Source organism: Haematobia irritans, chromosome 4, assembly GCF_050003625.1.
Source record: "Haematobia irritans isolate KBUSLIRL chromosome 4, ASM5000362v1, whole genome shotgun sequence".
Taxonomy (NCBI): Eukaryota; Metazoa; Arthropoda; class Insecta; order Diptera; family Muscidae; genus Haematobia; species Haematobia irritans.
This window is the reverse complement of record NC_134400.1, coordinates 77,261,044-77,283,850: the sequence shown is the minus strand read 5'-3', so window position 1 is coordinate 77,283,850 and position 22,807 is coordinate 77,261,044. Positions and strand designations below refer to the sequence as shown.

General features: G+C 33.4%; 1 protein-coding gene and 1 long non-coding RNA gene across 7 annotated transcripts in view; one reads left to right on the top strand and one right to left on the bottom strand.

The window, feature by feature from the left end:
- siz (Brefeldin-resistant Arf-GEF family protein schizo) overlaps window positions 1-22,807 on the bottom strand; it is a 124,557-nt gene that overhangs the window by 44,460 nt on the left and 57,290 nt on the right. The window contains exon 1 of one of the 6 annotated variants that reach the window (XM_075305868.1): window positions 22,497-22,598. The exons of 2 other annotated variants lie outside the window; for them this stretch is intronic. The gene's annotated coding sequence lies outside the window, so the exon portion shown is untranslated. Of the gene's footprint in view, window positions 1-22,408; window positions 22,599-22,807 lie in introns of those variants that run through there. 3 more of the 6 variants (XM_075305866.1, XM_075305869.1, XM_075305867.1) reach the window with 3 other exon arrangements.
- Window positions 5,778-6,783, top strand: LOC142234688 (uncharacterized). The gene is made up of 2 exons (XR_012721681.1): window positions 5,778-6,487; window positions 6,541-6,783. It is a non-coding gene; the product is annotated as an uncharacterized LOC142234688 (long non-coding RNA).

Sequence of the window (22,807 nt, the reverse complement as noted above, 5' to 3'; positions counted from 1 at the left end):
CAATTAATTTTTTTATTAAGTATTTTTTATTTTCCAATTAAAACTGTGATCATTTTCGTGATTGAAGACATTTCAATTAAGAAATTAATTGGATCAATTAATTTCGTGATTGAATCAAAAACATTTTTTGTATGCACAGTAATCTAATTTACCACCCTTCAAGTGTGCGATTTTCCCAAATTTGGCAATAACAGCCTTATTTATTAACCGATCTTACTCAAATTTAGTACAAAGTAACATTTTGTGGTATCAACTAAACCTGCAAAATATCATTCAAATTGGTTCAGATTTAGATATAGCTCCCATATACACAGAAAACAATTTCACGAAAATGTTTCCAATTAAAATTTTAATTGAGTTTTAAAAAATATTCAATTAAAAATTTAATTGATTCAACAAAAATCAATCACAAAAATTAATAGTATCAATTAATTTTTTTAATTGAATCATTAATTTTTAATTGACCTTCAATTAATTTTTTAATTGATACTATCATTTCTGTGATTGAAGACATTTCAATTAAAAAATTAGTTGGATCAATTAATTTCGTGATTGAATCAGAAAATTTTTTTTTTGTGTATATGTAGCGGCAGATTTTCAAAAATGTCCCCTAATAACCTTTTTCGACCATAGTGGTCTCATTCAACCAAACCTGGAAAATATCATCGAAATCAGTTCAAATTTAGATATAGATCCCATATAGATGCATCGCACGATTTTCCCAAAGTTGGTCATAATACTCTTATTTATTAACCATTACTTACTCAAATTTCAATTTTTAAAGTAGTTGCGATCGTAGTAAGACTTACATGTAGCTCTTACATAAATAAAATAAATAAGTTTCACAAATTTGGATTTTTTACCTACACTAATTGAGCGACTCAATATTAATGGCATACTAACTCTGTAGGTGCAGAATCAACTATAGCTCAAAACTCCCACAAACATGTACCTCTTCATTTTCTTAAATATGGAGATATGGTTTATCTCGCAAACCTATTTCAATGGTACCCCACAAATCCTTATATTTACGAATTCAGTAGGTGTGGTTTAGCGTATGATATAGTCGGCCCCGCCCGAATTTCTACTTTAATCACTTTTGTTTACATTTACTGCTCAAATGACAGTTGATGATTCGAAAGACAGTGATGTGGTTTTTGTTCTCATAGTGATGAGACTGAATGAAATGGTACAAAATGTGACAGACAAATGTACATTTCAAAAATGTATGAAAAAACCAAAAAATTTTTTGAAAGCGATATAATTTCAAATCGTTTTCTTTTCTAAGAAATGGAAAAAAATTAAAACATATGCCTTGAGTAATTGAAATTCCGGGATTTTTGGCAAAGTTTGTGAATGATTCGAGACACTTCCTGGACACAAAATTCCGGGACTATCCAGGCGGGGTGATCATATTCCTTCTCTGCGTGCAGGACGATAGCGGCGTTATTGAAATCTGTAGCATGATTACAACAAACAGATGGGCATGGTTATATCGTCTTAGAATTTCTCCCTGATCAAGAATACATATATACTTTATATAGTCGGAAATCGATGTGTTACAAACGGAATGACAAACTTATTATACTCCCATTACCATTCTATGGTGGTGGGTATAAAAAGGTCAATGCTATCTAAAGAAGAAGAACATTTTGGTACACTTGGCGCCAATGATGTTAAAATGGTAGTTTAAAATTCAAAAATCTCCGTGAATTCCCGTTAATTTATGTGCATTGTTAGGTTAGAATAAAGGCCGATTTATTTTCAGGCTCACTTAGACTAATCAGTCCATTGTAATACCACATTAACTAAAAGTACGCAGAACAAAATTTCACAAAAATGTTTCCAATAAAAAATTTAATTGAGTTTTAAAAAATGTTCAATTACAAATTTAATTACAACAAGTAAATAAAGTCTTTATTATACCCTTCACCCCTATGTAGGCCAACATTTGTGTTACCATCTCAACTACTTCACATTTGCTGGAAGCTATATAAAGGAGACAATTTTTTTACTTCTACAAAATCTCTAGAATTAAAATTTAAATCGGCTGACACTATGCAGTTAATTGGAGCAAACTTCCATTGAAAATGGGTCTAAAATATGTAACAGTCTACCATATTTCCCCAACTCTGGTGTACGTATATATGGGAGCTATATATAATCTGAACCGATTTTGACTAAATTTGACATGTATAGTTACTATAATAATTCTACTATCTATGCGAAATTTCACGTAAATGAGAGTATAACTTTGGCCCCCTGGTCATATGAGTGCAAATCGGACGGAAGATATATATGGGAGCAAATCTAAATCTGAACCGATTTCAACCAAATTTGGCACAATTACCAATACTACTAAACGTACTCCTTGTGCGAAATTTGAAGCAAATCACGGCAAAACCCTGGATTTTGAGGCCATATAAGTTCAAATCGGACGAAAGATATATATGGGAGCTATATCTAAATCTGAATCGATTTTGACCATATTTGACACATAAAATAGTATCGTTAAAAGTACCGCTTGTGCAAAATTTGAAGTAAGTCAGGGTAAAACTCGGGCTTTTGAGACCATATAAGTCCAAATCGGCCGAAAGATATATATGTGAGCTATATCTAAATCTGAACCGATTTTAACAAAATTTGACACACTTAACGATACTATTAAATGTACCCCTTGTGCAAAATTTGAAGCAAATCACGGCAAAACTCTGGCTTTTATGGCCATATAAGTTCAAATCGGACGAAAGATATATATGGGAGCTATATCTAAATTTGAACCGATTTCAATCAAATTTACCAAGCATTGGTAGAATGTCAATTCTACCCTCTGTGCAACTTTGGCGTCTGTGGTCATATGAGTCTAAATCCGACGAAAGATATATATGGGAGCTATATCTAAATCTGAACCGATTTGGCTGATATTTTGCAGGATTTTCGAGATTCATAAAATATTTGGATGTACGGTATTTCAAGAAAATCGGTTGATAAACACGCTAACTATGACCAAATCGGGGATAAATATATATGGCAGCTATATCTAAATCTGAACCGATTTTTTCCAAAACCAATAGCGATTGTCTCTGTCCCAAGAAACGGCCCTATGCCAAATTTGAGGACGATCGGACTTAAATTGCGAGCTGTACTTTGTGCACAAAATTACATATACAGACAGACGGACGGACAGACAGACAGACAGACGGACATCGCTAAATCGACTCAGAATTTAATTCTAAGCCGATCGGTATACTAAAAGATGGGTCTATGACCACTATTTCTTGGCGTTACATACAAATGCACAAACTTATTATACCCTGAACCACAGTAGTGGTGAAGGGTATAAAAATTAATAGTATCAATTAATTTTTTAATTGAATCAATTAATTATTAATTGACCTTCAATTAATTTTTTAATTGATATTATCATTTCTGTGATTGAAGACATTTCAATTAAAAAATTAATTGGATCAATTAATTTCGTGATTGAATCAGAAAAAAATTTTTGCGTGTACCTAATACATATGGGCAATTCTAGTTTTAACCGATGAACCTACTCGATGATTTTATTCTGATGAACCAAACAGATTGTTCCAAAAAGTTCATACAATATAGCACGTGGTAGTTCATTCTTCCTATAAAACAGTTTACTTTTTTTGTGTTCCTATAGCTAAATTGTAAGCGAGGACAATATATGGCACACAACGTAATTTTCGAAAAATAATCAACAAATCTAGTTACTACTTATATATTTTTTGAAAAACGATCACAAGGTAAAACCTTACAATATTCCAATTGAGACAGTATATTACACCCATGCAAAAATGTTATATTCGAACGGCCACTCTTCAATCGTTTTCATCGAGATCATCAAGGCAACATTCTGGTTACATTCACGTTTATCAGAAACGGTGCAATTCAAAAACCATAGACAAAGGAAGATGTAAATTGAGGTGTGCTTGTTTTAGTATTAGAAACCAAAGATTACCCACCCGACCAAAGTGCCGAGAAATGGCGAAAGTTCGCTAAAGCGAACATTTTTCGAAATAAATTAACGCGCAATTTTTCGAGAAAAGTTCGATAATAGAAAAATTTCGAACGTTGGTTGTTTCGAAGTAATAACGAATATTTTTCGGCTTATTTGTTGGTGTTCCGCCATGTTTGTTTTTTAGAAAGACAGAGATTAAAAAGTCATTTCAGTTTATGAAATTGTTAAGTGTGGGTGAAGTGTCTTAGCGAATCTAAAAAGGTAAGTAATTTATTTATATATCTTTTAGAAAATTACCAATTTTCTTTCTTGTTTAATTTGCAGATGTATCCAGGAAAATGTTACTCATTGATTATAGTCGTTTTCAATAATAGCCACGACCGGCTTAATAAGAAATTCCGCGCAAAGAAGTCAATGCAGTGCCTTAAATCACTTCAAATATATATTCCTAAATATAAATATTTTAAGTATTTTGTTCCCAACACTAATATCTATATTATTTTGTATTATAATTATCTATATTATGTTGTAATAAAATAAAAACAAACTTGAAAATTTTCTTTTACTACACAACTTATAATGGGAACAAAATGGGAATAAAACAGTATAGAAAACCTTCGAAAGCGGAATGATATCGAATACGAAAACGAATTCGAAATAGATTCGTTAACGATCAATTATTGATATCGCGAAACCTTCTTTAACGAATCACTAGCAAGCCTTCGAAAACGAAGAGTTTGCTGGCAGTAACAGCACGACAGATGAACGTTTTTCGAAATTTTTTCGAACCATTCTCGATATCGTTTTCGATAGTTTTCTTCGAGAAAAAACCGAGAATATTTCTATATCGAATACGATAACGAACGTTGTGGTCAGGTGGGTTGTATCATACTTTGATGCCGACACTTTTCATTTTGGTATTTCCTTAATGTTCTCCCAAAATTCTGTGTCGATTGCACTAAATTATTAAATTAAAAAATGCTATTTTATTTTAAAATTAAAAAATGCTAAAATTAATAAATTAATGGCGATTTCGATTGAGAAAACAGGTGAAACATTCCCAAAATTGATTCCAAAATATGAAGGACACTGTCAAAGATTTCGGTTCCAAAGATATTGTCTTTACACTAATGATTTTGGAATTCTTTCCCAGCCAAGGAAGCGGAGAATTGATGTAAGGATACTTTTAAGACACAATTTTCTTTTAAATTAGAGTTTTGAGTACTTCATTCTAGAAAACAAATTTTAATTCATTAGCTTTCAGCTTTTTTCTTCATGTGCTTTCAAAGTCCTTTAAAAAATTGGTAACGACAATTTAAATTTGCAAATTCGAACTCAAATAGAAACTATGGTATGTTTCAAATAAAAAACGCATTTAAAATAAAGTAGTGAAAAACGTCTCCTATTTGTAAACTCTTTTTAGCTTTGTAGTCAAGATACAAAAATCAACAAATTTTAAGACTATTTCATTAGTTTTTCAAAACTTTTCAAAATTATTATTTTTTTTTTCATTTAAAGATACCCATTTTTAAGTCGTATTACCTAACTATAAGGACAAACGACTTTATTTTTAAATTCGCATTCGTATTTTAAGGATATGAAATCTTTGCCATTACGACAATATTTTTTTCAGTGTGTCTCCTGATTTCGCTTTTCAGCCAGAGGTATCCCTTGAAACCCTGACGCCTTAACTGGCGTTTTTGATTTGGTTTTCAATTATCGTCGTATTTACATGGGTTCGAACTTTGTACATCAGATATCTAATTTCCAGTCCAGAAAATTTCAACAGCCATAGTTCGTATGTTATATGACTTTGACATATAATTTAAACAATAGAATTTGTTGACCAATTAGAGAGGTAGTATCATTCTGGTTCTAGTCAGTCAAGTCAATCAGAAACCAACGACTGCATACAAATACATGTAGTCCTACATTTGTAGAGACCAGTATAGAGAATTTTAGTCAAGTTATTAAAATTTGTTTGGAAGTTGTTGATGAGAATACGTACACAAATGGGTAAACGAACGGTTGAACGTGAACATGAAACACTTATATGTGGATAGCACTCAACCTTGATATATTAACAAAAACGAGTTCGTACACCTAGGTCCATTACAGTTGGAACGAAGAAAACGCTTTCAATTAACTTCTCAAAACGCTATTTGCGGAAAGAAACTATAAATTACTTTAGAAGTATAGTAATATGTACACCCTCAGTGTAACTATACAATACAACATCCCACCCGACCAAAGTGCCGAGAAATGGCGAAGGTTCGCTAAAGCGAACATTTTTCGAAATAAATTAACGCGCACATTATTCGAGAAAAGTTCGATAATAGAAAAATTTCGAACGTTCGTTGTTTCGAAGTAATAACGAATATTTTTCGGCTTATTTGTTGGTGTTCCGCCATGTTTGTTTTTGACTAAGAAAGAGATTAAAAAGTCATTTCAGTTTAAGAAATTGTTAAATGCGGGTGAAGTGTCTTAGCGAATCTAAAATAGGCAAGCAATTTATTTATATGTCTTAAAAAACTCCAATTTTCTTTCTTGTGTAGTTTGCAGATGCATCCAGAAAAATGTTACTCATTGATTATAGTCCTTTTCACTGGTATAGCCACGACCGGCTTAAAAAGAAATTACGCGCAAAGAAGTCAATGCAGTGTCTTAAATAACTTTAAATATACATATATTCCTGAATGTAAATATTTTAAGTATTTTGTTCGCAAGACTAACATCTATATTATTTTGTATTATAATTATCTATATTGAGTTGTTATAAAATAAAAACAAACTTGAAATTTTTCTTTTACTACACAACTTATAATGGGAACAAAATGGGAACAAAACAGTACAGAAAACCTTCGAAACTGAAATGGTATCGAACTCGAAGACGAATTCGAAATAGATTCGTTAACGATCAATTATAGATATCGCGAAACCATCTTTAACGAATCACTAGCAAGCCTTCGAAAACGAAGAGTTTGCTTGGCAGTAAGAGCACGACAGATGAACGTTTTTCGAAAATTTTTCGAACCATTCTCGATATCGTTTTCGATAGTTTTCTTCGAGAAAAAACTGAGAATATTTCTATATCGAATACGATAACGAACGTTGTGGTCAGATGGGATTTCGTATACAAATACATATAAAAAATATTCCAGGCATCAAAATAGGACTCCACATAGACCAGTTTTTATATTCTTAAATGGATTTAAAGGATTTACATTACAAAAATTACATTTACATTACATTTAAAATTACATTTAAAAAATTGAGTTTTCAAACTAAAAATCATTTCATCATCATCATCATCATTTCAAACTAAAAATCATTTGGTTTCATCTTCTTCTCTCGATATGCTACGCTATTGTCTCTCTTTTATATACAATGTTGTCTATACATTCCTTATATAGTTATACTGGGAATATGACACAGAAGGAATCAATGTAATATTATTAGTAATTTCAATTGAATTTCCAATTACTCTATTAATCGGACGGCTACGATTAAATGAATAACGATTATAATTTATTTGGATAAAGTTAAACTGATGGTGAAAGTAAAATAATTTACTTAATTCAATAAAAATTTCCTAAACTGTGAATAACGCAAAACTTCAGGAAGTAGATTAAAGTATAACATTCTACTAACACTGATTTCTTTCGGAGAGCAAGAATTTATATCATTACTGAAGTATTAATTTAATGGAAATAAAATGTTTATACAAATACACAAAAACTCAACCGAAACCTGGAGTTACTCAAATGTTAAATTAATCTCTAAAACTTAAAATTGAGTCCTAATTTGTAGAAAGGCAGTCATAGATATAAATACGATTTAGCACAGAAAAATATTCGAGTTCATTCGTGCTTTGTTTTTGTTAACCATTCTGTAAAATTGGAAACAAACACACCAATTTTTGACGTATTATGTCATCTAAACATTTTTGTTGTTTTGCTCGACTTTTGAGCCCTTTTCACTTCTCCCAGAGTAAAGAGGTAAACGTTTATCTCTATAAGTGAATTTAACTCTAATAGTAGTGGTATTACCATCCGTAGATTAACGGTCACAAATACAAGAAATACATTGTTCGTTTATTGCATAGATACTACATCGGAACAGTGTATACTACAGTGAAACAAAACACACACATTAAAATAAACTTACACATACACACAACATGTCAATGCGGGCTATTGTGTGCTATTTCAGTTGGTTATTTAACTTGCATTTTTTAGTTTCCACAAAACAGACAGACGGAAAATAATAAGAAACCCAAAACGAAAATCTACTTTTACGAAAAAGACACGTATTATTGCGAAGATGAGCAATGAGAGAAACTATTAAAAACGTACAATTTGACAAGCAAAGAAAATAAAATGCAGCCGAAGACATAGCTTTGTCATTGCAAAACTTTAAGTACAGGAATCCCTCGATTTACGTCGCCACGGTTTACGTTCGATTTACGTCGTGGATTTTTCTGCCAACTTTATCAGAAACGCCTTCCATTAGTGAAATAAGTACACTCAAAAAAAATTTACTTGGATCCAAAGATTTTGACCTTCCCTTAAGGAGTTTGGTATTGATTCCGAGCCAAAGATGCGGCTTCTTTAAAATAAAGACATTTTTAGCGACCTTTCTGGCTTTAAAACTAGGACCAATAAAATTAAAAATAGGGTACAGATCTCGTTTATCAAATTTTCATTCTCTTTTCGCGGTTTAATAATAAAGGTACTAACGTACAAACAAATGCCAGTTTAAAAATCCAAATTATAACGGATACTTCAAAGTAAAAATGTTTTCTTAATTCCAAAAAAAAACTTTAAACCAAAGACGCTAAATCCTCAAAACAAGTCTTAGCCTATATTTGAAGCTGTTTTATCTTAAATCTAAAGTTTCAATATTTCAGTTAATTTACGAACAATTTCTTTAAATTAAAAATGTGTTTCTTTACTTTAAGGAAAATTAGCCTTAGTTCAAAGACATGCGACTTTAACGGAGGGACGCAAATTTACAAAATTTGTGTCCTAAATTTAATGAAAAAAATGTTTGAAACTTTATCAGAAACGCCTTCCATTAGTGAAATAAGTACACTCAAAAAAAATTTACTTGGATCCAAAGATTTTGACCTTCCCTTAAGGAGTTTGGTATTGATTCCGAGCCAAAGATTCGGCTTCTTTAAAATAAAGACATTTTTAGCGACCTTTCTGGCTTTAAAACTAGGACCAATAAAATTAAAAATAGGGTACAGATCTCGTTTATCAAATTTTCATTCTCTTTTCGCGGTTTAATAATAAAGGTACTAACGTACAAACAAATGCCAGTTTAAAAATCCAAATTATAACGGATACTTCAAAGTAAAAATGTTTTCTTAATTCCAAAAAAAAAACTTTAAACCAAAGACGCTAAATCCTCAAAACAAGTCTTAGCCTATATTTGAAGCTGTTTTATCTTAAATCTAAAGTTTCAATATTTCAGTTAATTTACGAACAATTTCTTTAAATTAAAAATGTGTTTCTTTACTTTAAGGAAAATTAGCCTTAGTTCAAAGACATGCGACTTTAACGGAGGGACGCAAATTTACAAAATTTGTGTCCTAAATTTAATGAAAAAAATGTTTGAAACTTTATCAGAAACGCCTTCCATTAGTGAAATAAGTACACTCAAAAAAAATTTACTTGGATCCAAAGATTTTGACCTTCCCTTAAGGAGTTTGGTATTGATTCCGAGCCAAAGATGCGGCTTCTTTAAAATAAAGACATTTTTAGCGACCTTTCTGGCTTTAAAACTAGGACCAATAAAATTAAAAATAGGGTACAGATCTCGTTTATCAAATTTTCATTCTCTTTTCGCGGTTTAATAATAAAGGTACTAACGTACAAACAAATGCCAGTTTAAAAATCCAAATTATAACGGATACTTCAAAGTAAAAATGTTTTCTTAATTCCAAAAAAAAAACTTTAAACCAAAGACGCTAAATCCTCAAAACAAGTCTTAGCCTATATTTGAAGCTGTTTTATCTTAAATCTAAAGTTTCAATATTTCAGTTAATTTACGAACAATTTCTTTAAATTAAAAATGTGTTTCTTTACTTTAAGGAAAATTAGCCTTAGTTCAAAGACATGCGACTTTAACGGAGGGACGCAAATTTACAAAATTTGTGTCCTAAATTTAATGAAAAAAATGTTTGAAACAAAGATTATAAACTTTATTTTAATTAAAATTTCATTGTTTTAAAAAAATTTGTCCATAATATTTTGTAAATTTCGCATAAAATTTAGGTTGTGTAATCTTTAACAGCATGTAAATAATTTTTTCAGTGTACCAACGATGATGGCATCAAAACATTTATTTCTGGAATTCTTACTGAAAATTCGTCAAATTCTGATTGATATTGCATATATAACGCAGTTGTCGAATTGGCGATGTTGGCGATTTATGAACTTAATTTTTAAACCCTGATATTTTTTTTATACCATAGAATGGTGACTGGGGTATAATAAGTTTGCCATTCCGTTTGTAACACATCGAAATATCGATTTCCGACTATATAAAGTATATACATTCTTGATCAGGGAGAAATTCTAAGACGATATAACGATATCCGTCTGTCTGTCTGGCTGTCTGTCTGTTGTAATCACGTTACAGTCTTCAATAATGAAGCCATCGTGCTGAAATTTTGCACAAACTCGTCTTTTGTCTGCAGGCAGGTCAAGTTCGAAGATGGGCTATATCGGTCCAGGTTTTGATATAGTCCCCATATAAACCGACCTCCCGATTTGGGGTCTTGGGCTTATAGAAATCGTAGTTTTTATCCAATTTGCCTGAAATTTGAAATCTAGAGGTATTTTATGACCATAAAGAGGTGTGCCCAAAATGGTGAGTATCGGTCCATGTTTTGGTATACCCCCCATATAGACCGATCTCCCGATTTTACTTCTTGGGCTTATAGAAACCGCAGTTTTTATTCAATTTACCTGAAATTGGAAATCTAGAGGTATTGTAGGACCACAAATACGTGTGCCAAAAATTGTGAGTATCAGTCCATGTTTTGGTATGGTCCTCATATAAAACGACCTCCCGATTTGGGGTCTTGAGCTTATAGAAACCGTAGTTTTTATCCAATTTGTCTGAAATTGGAAATCTAGAGGTTTTTTGGGACCATAAAGATGTGTGTCAAAAATGGTGAGTATCGGTCCATATTTTGGTATAGCCCACATATAGACCGCTTTCCCGATTTTACTTCTTGGGCTTCTAGAATCCGAAGTTTTTATCCTATTTGCCTCAAATTGGAAATCTAGAGGTATTTTCGGGTCATAAAGAGGTGTGCCGAAAACGGTGAGTATCGGTCCATATTTTAGTATAGCCCCCATAAGAACGATCTCCCGATTTAACTCCTTGGGTTTCTAGAAACCGTAGTTTTTATCTGATTTGCCTGAAATTGTAAATATTCTGGTATTTTAGGCTCACAAAAACGTGTATCGGATTAATCCATTTGGTAATGCCTCCATATAGACCGACTTCACTTCTTAAGGGTGTAGAAGGCGCACTGATCATGAAAATTGCTTGAAACTCAATGTAAAATTTCCAGATTTTACTTCTACAGATTTAAGATTTCAAATCAATAACGTCTTGATTTATAATTTTCTTGCACACTTACAAGAGATGTTAATGATTCCTCTAAAACTCAAACGAAAATGGTTCTTATAAATCCAGAATCTGATATAGTCCTCATAGGTGAAATCTTTAAATTTATCTTCGGGAAGTGTCCTCAAGTCCTCAAGCCCTCCTGAAATTTCAAAGGAAACCCTAATATTTGGTTCATGGAGGTGGGTGTTTAAGATTCGGCCCGGCCGAACTTACTGCTGTATATACTTGTTGAATATCGAATTCTTATTTTTTGTTTATATGTTTATATATATATATATATACATATATATATATATATATATATATATATATATATATATATATATATATATATATATATATATATATATATATATATATATATATATATAAATTTCGCCCGGCAATTCGTATTTGGAACAGCGAAAGCCTAACTGAATATTTTTCCTGAATTTTATACTAATTGGACTTGAAAAAGAAATTTAATTTGATTTTTTAAATAAACGATTTACACGCGTTTTACCTTGACCAAATTTTTACCGTATCACCCTTTAATCTGGTAGTTTGCAACAAGGGAGATGCCCCAACCTTTGTCACTAAAAACAGGCAAGAGGTTTTGGACATCACCTTGGCCTCGCAAGAACTGAATGAAATGATATCTGAGTGGCAGGTTTTAAGTGAACACAGCTTCTCCGATCATCGCTACATCAGTTTCAAATTTGATGTTCATATCACCAAGACCATATTTCCGCCAAATATTAGGAAAGCTGACTGGAATATGTATAGGGAATCGTTCAATATGATGATACCGGAAATAACAGAGACAAATATGAGAAATGTGCAAGATATCGAACACGCAGTGGAGTGGATTACGAAGGCCTTCAACATCTCACTGAAAGCTGCATGCCCTAGAGGGAAGCCAAGGGGGAAAAATCGACCACCATGGTGGTCTACGGAATTAAGTAATATGAGGAAATCCTGCAGGAAGCTCTTTAACAAGGCAAAGTCCACCAGAGCCCCTGAGGACTGGGACGCTTACAAGAAGAATCTGAGTGGATACAAGCGAGAACTGAGAAAGGCTCAGCATAACTCTTGGAATGATTACTGCAGCAGTATTGAGAATACGTCCGAGGATTCCAGACTACGGAAGGTTCTAGCATCCACCAACTCCGCTCCAGGTTTCATTAAAACATCGGAGGGCAATTGGACAACGTCCATTGAGGAGACGCTGGAGGTACTATTTGACACACATTTTCCTGGAAATCAGACGGTTGAACCATGTACTGCCGGTGCCACAGTTGCTTAGCGGTCGTTTCCTGTCGAGGAAATTGTATCGGAAACTAGAATAAGATGGGCGCTAAATAGCTTTGGACCATTCAAATCCCCCGGACCTGATGGAGCTTATCCTCATTCCTACTTAAGACTCTGGAGAGGATGATAGATATTTATCTTAGAACTAGCATCGATTCAAGTTTGTTCTCGAAACGACAGCATGCATACTCGAAGGGCAGGTCTACTGAGACCGCACTACATGAAAGCTCACTTTTTTGAAAGCTCACTATCTGTCAAAGAATACACAATCGTGGCGTTTCTAGACATCGAAGGGGCGTTCAATAATGTCCATCCGAGCTCGATATTAAATGGACCGGGGAATAAAGAATATATAGATTTCTACACTGATGGCTCCAAATTGGATGGACAAGTGGGGTTCGGAGTATATTCTAATGATCTGGAACTTCGAATAGCGAAAAGATTACCTAATCACTGTAGTGTTTTTCGGGCTGAAATATTAGCAATAAGAGAGGTGGCGAATTGGCTGAGAAGTAATGTTCCAAAAAATGTGGGCATTAATATATACTCAGACAGTCAACCTGCAATAAAATCCTTGGACTAGCAGTACAATATTCACCTAATATGGGTGCCTGGCCATAGGAACATACCGGGGAACTGCGAAGCGGATGAGTTGGCAAGGCAAGGGACTACCTTACATATTCCAGGGGAACTAGAATTTGTTGGTATGCCCCTAGCTACCTGCAAGCTCATACTGCGTGAGAAGGCTGTTATGATGGCAAATGTTCGATGGGAGAATTGCAAGGGTTGTAACGACACCAAGCAAATATGGCCCCATTTCAACTTAAACCGCACACTAGATATGCTAATGTTCTCGAGACGTCAGATATCACTCCTGATATCTGCTATAACGGGTCGCTGCCTGATAGGCGATTTTGCAAAAACTACACTAGGTTAGGTTAGGTTATGTGGCAGCCCGATGTATCAGGCTCACTTAGACTATTCAGTCCATTGTGATACCACAGTGGTGAACTTCTCTCTTATCACTGAGTGCTGCCCGATTCCATGTTAAGCTCAATGACAAGGGATCTCCTTTTTATAGCCGAGTCCGAACGGCGTTCCACATTCCAGTGAAACCACTTAGAGAAGCTTTGAAACCCTCAGAAATGTCACCTGCATTACTGAGGTGGGATAATCCACCGCTGAAAAACTTTTTGGTGTTCGGTCGTAGCAGGAATCGAACCCACGACCTTGTGTATGCAAGGCGGGCATGCTAACCATTGCACCACGGTGGCTCCCCAACAACTAACTACACTAGGTAACAAATAACAAAATTTTCTCTGTGATTTGTTTCTAGCATATTTTTTCTTATTGATTTTGACCTACTAAACACGAAAATGAGTTTTAAAAAATTTTCTGTCGATTGGTTTTCGAGATACAATTTTTTGGAGGTACACCTACAATTTTGAGCATATCTTTCGTCTTATTTGACCTACTTGATCCTAGTGCTACTCAAATTAAAGAAAATTGAGCCGTCTACAACTCATTTTCAGAAAATTTTCAAATCGGGTAAGTAGTTTGGATGTTGGCGGCTTAAAAAAGTTAAAAAACGGCGTTTTTTTAGTAAAAATGTGGCAGAAAAAAAACATATAAAAATTCATATAAAATAAAAAACACGATGCTAACAGCAATTTTGGTTTTTTGCGTATAGCTGAAAGCCCTTACGTAACAAAATCTAACAACAAATAGCGGACTTATAATTTTGGTAAAGTAATGTGGTAAAAGACCGAAAAGACCAAATCAACGCCCAAAAAAAAATGAGTAGAAACAAAGATATAACTGTACATTTTATGTCATGTGGAAAACAGCGTTGATGCGTTGATTTGGTCTTTTCGGTCTTTTATATGTTTTATATTTTATATGAATTTTTGTATGGTTTTTTTCTGCCACATTTTTACTAAAAAAACGCCGTTTTTTAACCTTTTTAAGCCACCAACATCCAAACTTCTTACCCGATTTGAAAATTTTCTGAGAATGAGTTGTAGACGGCTCAATTTTCTTTAGTTTGAGTAGTATTAGGATCAAAAAGGTCAAAGAAAACGAAAGATATGCTCAAAATTGTAGGTGTACCTCCAAAAATTAAAAAAAAAAAAAAAACAAGTAAAGTCTAAAGTCGGGCGGGGCCGACTATATTATACCCTGCACCACTCTGTAGATCTAAATTTTCGATACCATATCACATCCGTCAAATGTGTTGGGGGCTATATATAAAGGTTTGTCCCAAATACATACATTTAAATATCACACGATCTGGACAGAATTTGATAGACTTCTACAAAATCTATAGACTCAAAATTTAAGTCGGCTACACTGAAAAAAAGGCATGCCCGGTTCCAAAGATTTTGTCTTTACTTTAAAAATTTTGGTATTGATTCCGAGCCAAAGAAGCGGAGAATACAAGTAAGGATATTTTTAGGACAAAATTCCCTTTTAAATGTGAGTTTTGTGTACTTGCTTCTAGGAAGCAAATTTTGATTTTTCGCTTTTTCAGCATTTTTTCTTCATATGCAATCAAAGCCATTTAAAAACGAGTTAACAACTTTATTTTCCAAATTAAGACTCGACTTCCATTAGAAATTATGCTATGTTTCATGTAAAAAACGTCTTTAAAATAAAGTGTTGAATAACGTGTCCTATATTTGAACGATTTTTTGCTTTGTAGTCAAGATGCAAAAAGAAAACAAATTTAAAGACAATTTCATTAAATTTAAAGAATTTTTCTAAATTATTGAAGTCAAGTTGGCCTTAGCCCAAACATTTTTTCTTTCATGTTATGATACCCATTTTTAACAGAAATCACTTAATTATAAGGACAGTACGACTTCATTGAAAAGTTTATCGACTTTTGGACAAGGAAAAAACTTTATAATAGAGAAATGCGTCTTCTATGCTAAGCAAAATTTGCATTCGTATTCTAAAGACATGAAATCTTTGACCTCACGACAATATTTTTCTCAGTGTAATGCACTAGGGTGGAACACAATGTTAGTAAAAAAAATATGGGAAACATTTTAATCTGAACCAATTTTAAGGAAACTTCGCAAAAATTTATTTATGATTTATCGCTCAATATATATGTAATAGAAGTTGAGAAAATTATAGTAATTTTTACAGCTTTTCGACTAAGCAGTGGCGATTTTACAAGGGAAATGTTGGTATTTTGACCATTTTTGTCGAAATCAGAAAAACATATATATATGGGAGCTATATCTAAATCTGAACCGATTTCAACAAAATTTGGCACGCGTAGCTACAATGCTAATTCTACTCCCTGTGCAAAATTTCGACTAAATCGGAGTTAAAAATTGGCCTCTGTGGTCATATGAGTGTAAATCGGGCGTAAACTATATATGGGAGGTATATCAAAATCTGAACCGATTTCAACCAAATTTGGCACGCATAGCTACAATGCTAATTTTACTCCCTGTGCAAAATTTCAACTAAATCGGAGTTAAAAAATGGTCTCTGTGGTCATATGAGTGTAAATCGGGCGAAAGCTATATATGGGAGATATATCTAAATCTGAACCGATTTCAACCAAATTTGGCACGCATAGCTGCAATGCCAATTCTACTCCCTGTGCAAAATTTCAACTAAATCGGAGCAAAAAAGTGGCCTCTGTGGTCATATGAGTGTAAATCGGGCGAAAGCTATATATGGGAGCTATATCTAAATCTGAACCGATTTCAACCAAATGTGGCACGCATAGCTACAATGCTAATTCTACTCCCTGTGCAAAATTTCAACTAAATCGGAGCAAAAAATTGGCCTCTGTGGTCATATGAGTGTAAATCGGCCGAAAGCTATATATGGGAGCTATATCTAAATCTGAACCGATTTCAACCAAATTTGGCACGCATAGCTACAATGCTAATTCTACTCCCTGTGCAAAATTTCAACCAAATTGGAGTAAAACTCTGGCTTCTGGGACCGTATTAGTCCATATCGGGCGAAAGATATATATGGGAGTTATATCTAAATCTGAACCGATTTCAATAAAATTTTGCACATTTTACTATACTAGCAATTGTACTCCTAGTGCAAAATTTCAACCAAATTGGGGTAATACTCAGGCTTCTAGGGCCGTATAAGTGCATATCGGGCGAAAGATATATATGGGAGCTATATCTAAATCTGAACCGATTTCTTCCAAAATCAATAGGGATCTATTTTGACCCAAAACACATACTTGTGCCAAATTCGAAGTCGATTGGGCTTAAATTACTACCTAATCCCTTGGTCACAAAAATGTGTTCACGGACAGACGGACAGACGGACATGGCTATATCGACTCAGGAGCCCACCCTAAGCATTTTTGTCAAAGACACCATGTGTCTATCTCGTCTCCTTCTGGGCGTTGCAAACATATGCACTAACTTATAATACCCTGTTCCACAGTGTGGCGCAGGGTATAAATATGGGAAACATTTAAATCTGAAGCAATTTTAAGGAAACTTCGCAAAAGTTTATTAATGATTTATCGCTCGATATATATGTAATAGAAGTTTAGGAAAATTAGAGTCATTTCTAAAACTTTTCGACTAAGCAGTGGCGATTTTACAAGGAAAATGTTGATATTTTGACCATTTTTGTCGAAATCAGAAAAACATATATATGGGAGCTATATCTAAATCTGAACCGATGTCAACCAAATTTGGCACGCATAGCTACAATGCTAATTCTACTCCCTGTGCAAAATTTTAGCTAAATCGGAGTTAAAAATTGGCGTCTGTGGTCATATGGTTGAAAATCGGGCGAAAGCTATATATGGGAGATATATCTAAATCTGAACCGATGTCAACCAAATTTGGCACGCATAGCTACAATGCTAATTCTACTCCCTGTGCAAAATTTCAACTAAATCGGAGTTAAAAATTGGCGTCTGTGGTCATATGGTTGAAAATCGGGCGAAAGCTATATATGGGAGATATATCTAAATCTGAACCGATTTCAACCAAATTTGGCACGCATAGCTACAATGCTAATTCTACTCCCCGTGCAAAATTTCAACTAAATCGGAGCAAAAAATTGGCCTCTGTGGTCATATGAGTGTAAATCGGCCGAAAGCTATATATGGGAGCTATATCTAAATCTGAACCGATTTCAACCAAATTTGGCACGCATAGCTACAATGCTAATTGGGGTAAAACTCTGGCTTCTGGGACCGTATTAGTCCATATCGGGCGAAAGATATATATGGGAGCTATATCTAAATCTGAACCGATTTCAATAAAATTTGACACACTTGACTATAGTACTAATTGTTCTTCTTGTGCAAAATTTTAAGCAAATTAGGGTAAAACTCTGGCTTCTGGGGCCATATAAGTCCATATCGGGCGAGATATATATATATATATATATATATATATATATATATATATATATATATATATATATATATATATATATATATATATATATATATATATATATATATATATATATATATATATATATATATATATATATATATATATATATATATATATATATATATATATATATATATATATATATATATATATATATATATATATATATATATATATATATATATATATATATATATCTCGCCCGATATGGACTTATATGGCCCCAGAAGCCAGAGTTTTACCCTAATTTGCTTAAAATTTATATATATATATATATATATATATATATATATATATATATATATATATATATATATATATATATATATATATATATATATATGGGAGCTATATCTAAATCTGAACCGATTTCTTCCAAAATCAATAGGGATCTATTCTGAGCCAAAACACATACTTGTGCCAAATTTGAAGTAGATTGGACTAAAACTGCGACCAAGACTTTGATTACAAAAATTTGTTCACGGACAGACGGACATCGCTATATCGACTCAAGAGCCCACCCTGAGTATTTTTGTCAAAGACACCATGTGTCTATCTCGTCTCCTTCTGGGTGTTGCAAACATATGCACTAACTTATAATACCCTGTTCCACAGTGTGGAGCAGGGTATAAAAATTTAAAAAATTGTATCTCTAAAACCAATCGACAGAAAATTTTTTAAAACTCATTTTCGTGTTTCGTAGGTCAAAATCAATAAGAAAAAATATGCTAGAAACAAATCACAAAACGACTGTTGGCTAGTGCTATTGGCGCGAAGTATAATGACTATTGTATGAGCTGTCATGATGCGGAGGAAAAAGAATCAATTAAACACCTCTTGTGTGAGTGTCCTGCATTTTGTGTAAAGCGCAAGCAACTTTTAGGAGCATATACCTTCAGATTACTGGCGGATCTGGAAAACGTTAACTTAAGCAGTCTGCTAATGTTTTTGGAACAATCTGGTTGGTTCAGCGAAGAAAAATAATCGAGAAGGTTCAGCGGTTAAAACTAGAAGTGCCCATATGTAATATGTACTTTTAGTTAATGTGGTATCACAATGGACTGCATAGTCTAAGTGAGCCTGAATCTTAATCGGGCTGCCACTTTAACCTAACCTAACCAAAATTAGCATGCACACTAGAATCCAAATTCTACTCAAGTAAATCGGAATAAAACTTTGGTCTCTGTGGTTATATGCGTCTAAATCGGGCGAAAGATATAAGTGCATATGGGGCGAAAGATATATGGGAGCTATATCTATATCTGAACCGATTTCTTCAAAAATCAATAGGGTTCTATTCTGACCCAAAACAGAAACTTGTGCCAAATATGAATTCGATTGGACTAAAACTGCGACCTAGACTTTGATCACAAAAATGTGTTCACAGACAGACGGACGCACGGACAGACGGACATGGCTATATCGACTCAGGGACCCACCCTGAGCATTATTGCCAAAGACACCATGTGTCTATCTCGTCTCCTTCTGGGTGTTGCAAACATATGCACTAACTTATAATACCCTGTTCCACAGTGTGGCGCAGGGTATAAAAAATGATGAAAATAAAATGTCAGAAAACTCAATTTTTTACACTTCTACGCCGTGACATTTGTTCGCCCTCTTATTCACTAGATTATCGTCGATGCAAAATGTTGTACACCCCGTCCTCCCAGTTTCGATATTCGGAACTGCTAATCGCAATATTTCTTATAGGAACAAAATCATTATCCTCGCGGACTACGATTCAATTTCAAATTTTGCTTCTCATTAAAGACAAATAGCCATTAATTAATAGCCAATTTAACAATTTTTAATTCCATTCTTTTTCAGCATTTTCTTATTCTTTTCAAACAAGAGAAAAAGCACCGTCATTATCGATTTACGTCCGAATGAAGCCGATTCTTTAAGTCGATCTCTAATCAACAGGTTTGACGAATGCGGCCTCCGTAGATCTGAAGATATTGTTTCATGGGATATGTATATACACTCTAACACGATTATAATGGACTTTCAGGGACCGGGATTTTGCTTTATTAGATGGCAAACGATCTTAGATCAAAGCAAAAAAAATTGCTGCGTTTGCACCAACGAAAGAAAAACTTCCCAATTGAGCAATTCGTAAACACCCAAAATGATAGTGATTATCCGTCAGCACGTAATAGTGTTGTAAATTTTGATTACTTTTGACTACTCGTTACTACTCGTTACTTTTGAATTGAGTACTCGTTACTACTCGTTACTTTTATAAAAAAATTAAAAAAAAGACATTGAGGGCACTTTTTAATAATATCTTCCTCTTTCTTAAAAACAGTATAGAAAAACAAATTACATTAGCCAGTTTTATTCTAGTGTTATAAAATGTGGTGTTGTAGATATATGGGTCTCGTTAGAAAAAGATTTTCACCAATCATTCAAATTTTTAGAGCCAATTTCGTATTCACTATTTGGTATTTTTTCGTCAGGGTATATCTAAATGACATTGTGTATTACTGATGCTTGCAATTTGCAAACTTTTTAAATCCATCATTTTCCACCATTGACAGTGGATGAAAATATTTAGCGATCATTTTTATCGTGAGACCCAATATTGAAATTTTTCAAGGGTTTTTGAATAAGCTTGGGTACCTTCTCTGAAAACAATTGGATTGAACCAGCTGAAAACAACGACATTATTATTCATACTATTCGCATGAGACGTGATCCATATGATGCTTTAAATTATAGCTCCCACCAACACCCAATGCAAATTTTTTCAAATGCAAACGTTTTTAAGAAATCAGATAAATTTTTCACTTTCTTCAAAGGTGAAGCCATATATCCTTTTCGTGTTATTTTAACTGATAAAACGATTTTCGAAAACTTCAATTAATATTTTCCAAGGAGTCAAGAATTTTACTTCCAAACCGCCAACTTACTTACCGTCAGAAGAAAAAAACTGGCATTGAAGATATTGAGTACTCTTTTACTAGTAACGAGTACTCAAAAAATTAGTCAGTAACGAGTACTTGTAATCAAATACTCGTTACTTTCCCAACACTAGCACGTAAGATAATTTGAGCCTACGAACGACCACCCGAAGAACTTTTCTATTTTTCGTGCGAAAATACCAGAGTTGTATAAAAAAATAGATCAATACAAATATTTCGCAATACAAATATATACCCTATATGTGAAAGTGTTACAAATAGACTGTCGACCTAATTATGCCACCATAATATGATGAAGGCTATAAAAACGTTGTTCTTACAGAGATGCCAATAGTTTTATTTTTTATTTTATAATAACATGGAATTTTTCCATTTATGCAAGCTATTCAAATGCATGAACGGTAACACTGACAAAACTCTTCTGTGTATTGTTGGTTTGAGTGTAGGTTTGAGTTTTGATGTTTCCTCTGTTTTACTACCGTCGTCGTATATTTTCAATTCATTATTTCATTTCCATCGATGTGGGAACGGAACAATTAATACATTCATACACACAACATAACAAACACAACAATGAATTAGCTTTGTCGTATTTAGTTTGTCTTTTTCAATTTTATTTTATTTTTGCTGCTTCGAATAAAATTGTAGTTTACTTCACATAGTACGAATGCATGTATAAGTATGTAGTGACTATTTTGTTGATTCATTTTGGTGTGGCGTAGCGTAAGTGGCCAATCCGAATGTACATATGGCGTGTGCAAACGAGAAATGACGATTGTGGAAAAAAGGTAAATACAAGGTGGTGGTGAAAACCAAATGTTCATGTATTTCTTATGACGTTATTCTCATAATTCGTCTGGTGCTATGCGCTTATACGGAAACACATGAACCCACATTTTCATTCATTGATCACTTCGTAAACCGTAACTTGGTTTCGTTTTCCGAATAACATTTTACTTATAAAGAAAAGGCTTCTGGATGTTAAGAATATCTATATAGATAAAACGATCGTACATGCACACACACTAACGATTAAAATTTGCAAAATTTAAGCCATTGGCAACTACAACACCCCGTATGTACACATGAATACACTGCCATATGATAAATACGTGCATACATATTTTCTTTTCTTCTTTTATTACTTTTTGCCACTAATTCCACATTTGTATTGCTTTTTAATTTCTTTTAATTTTTTTGTGTTTTAAGCTCATACAAAATACATAATAATACCATATCGACGGATGTTTGCCATCAAGCAATACAAGTTGAAGCTAATACGCTTCGGACCGAGCACGAACGTAAACTAAAGTTGTTTCACTCAATCGAATTTGTTAATACCCACCGAATCCATACTTCGTTGAGTATTCGCCAGCTTACATTGATTGTGAGCTTGAGTATGTGTGTTGCAAGTCTGATAAAGCTTGGTTTACATTTAAGCTTGTTTCTATTAAGGCCATGATGGTTACTCATTGATGAATGTAGTAAAGTGGAAGTACAGTGTCATCAACAAGCATCCACACACTTTTAACAGGTTGGCTGAT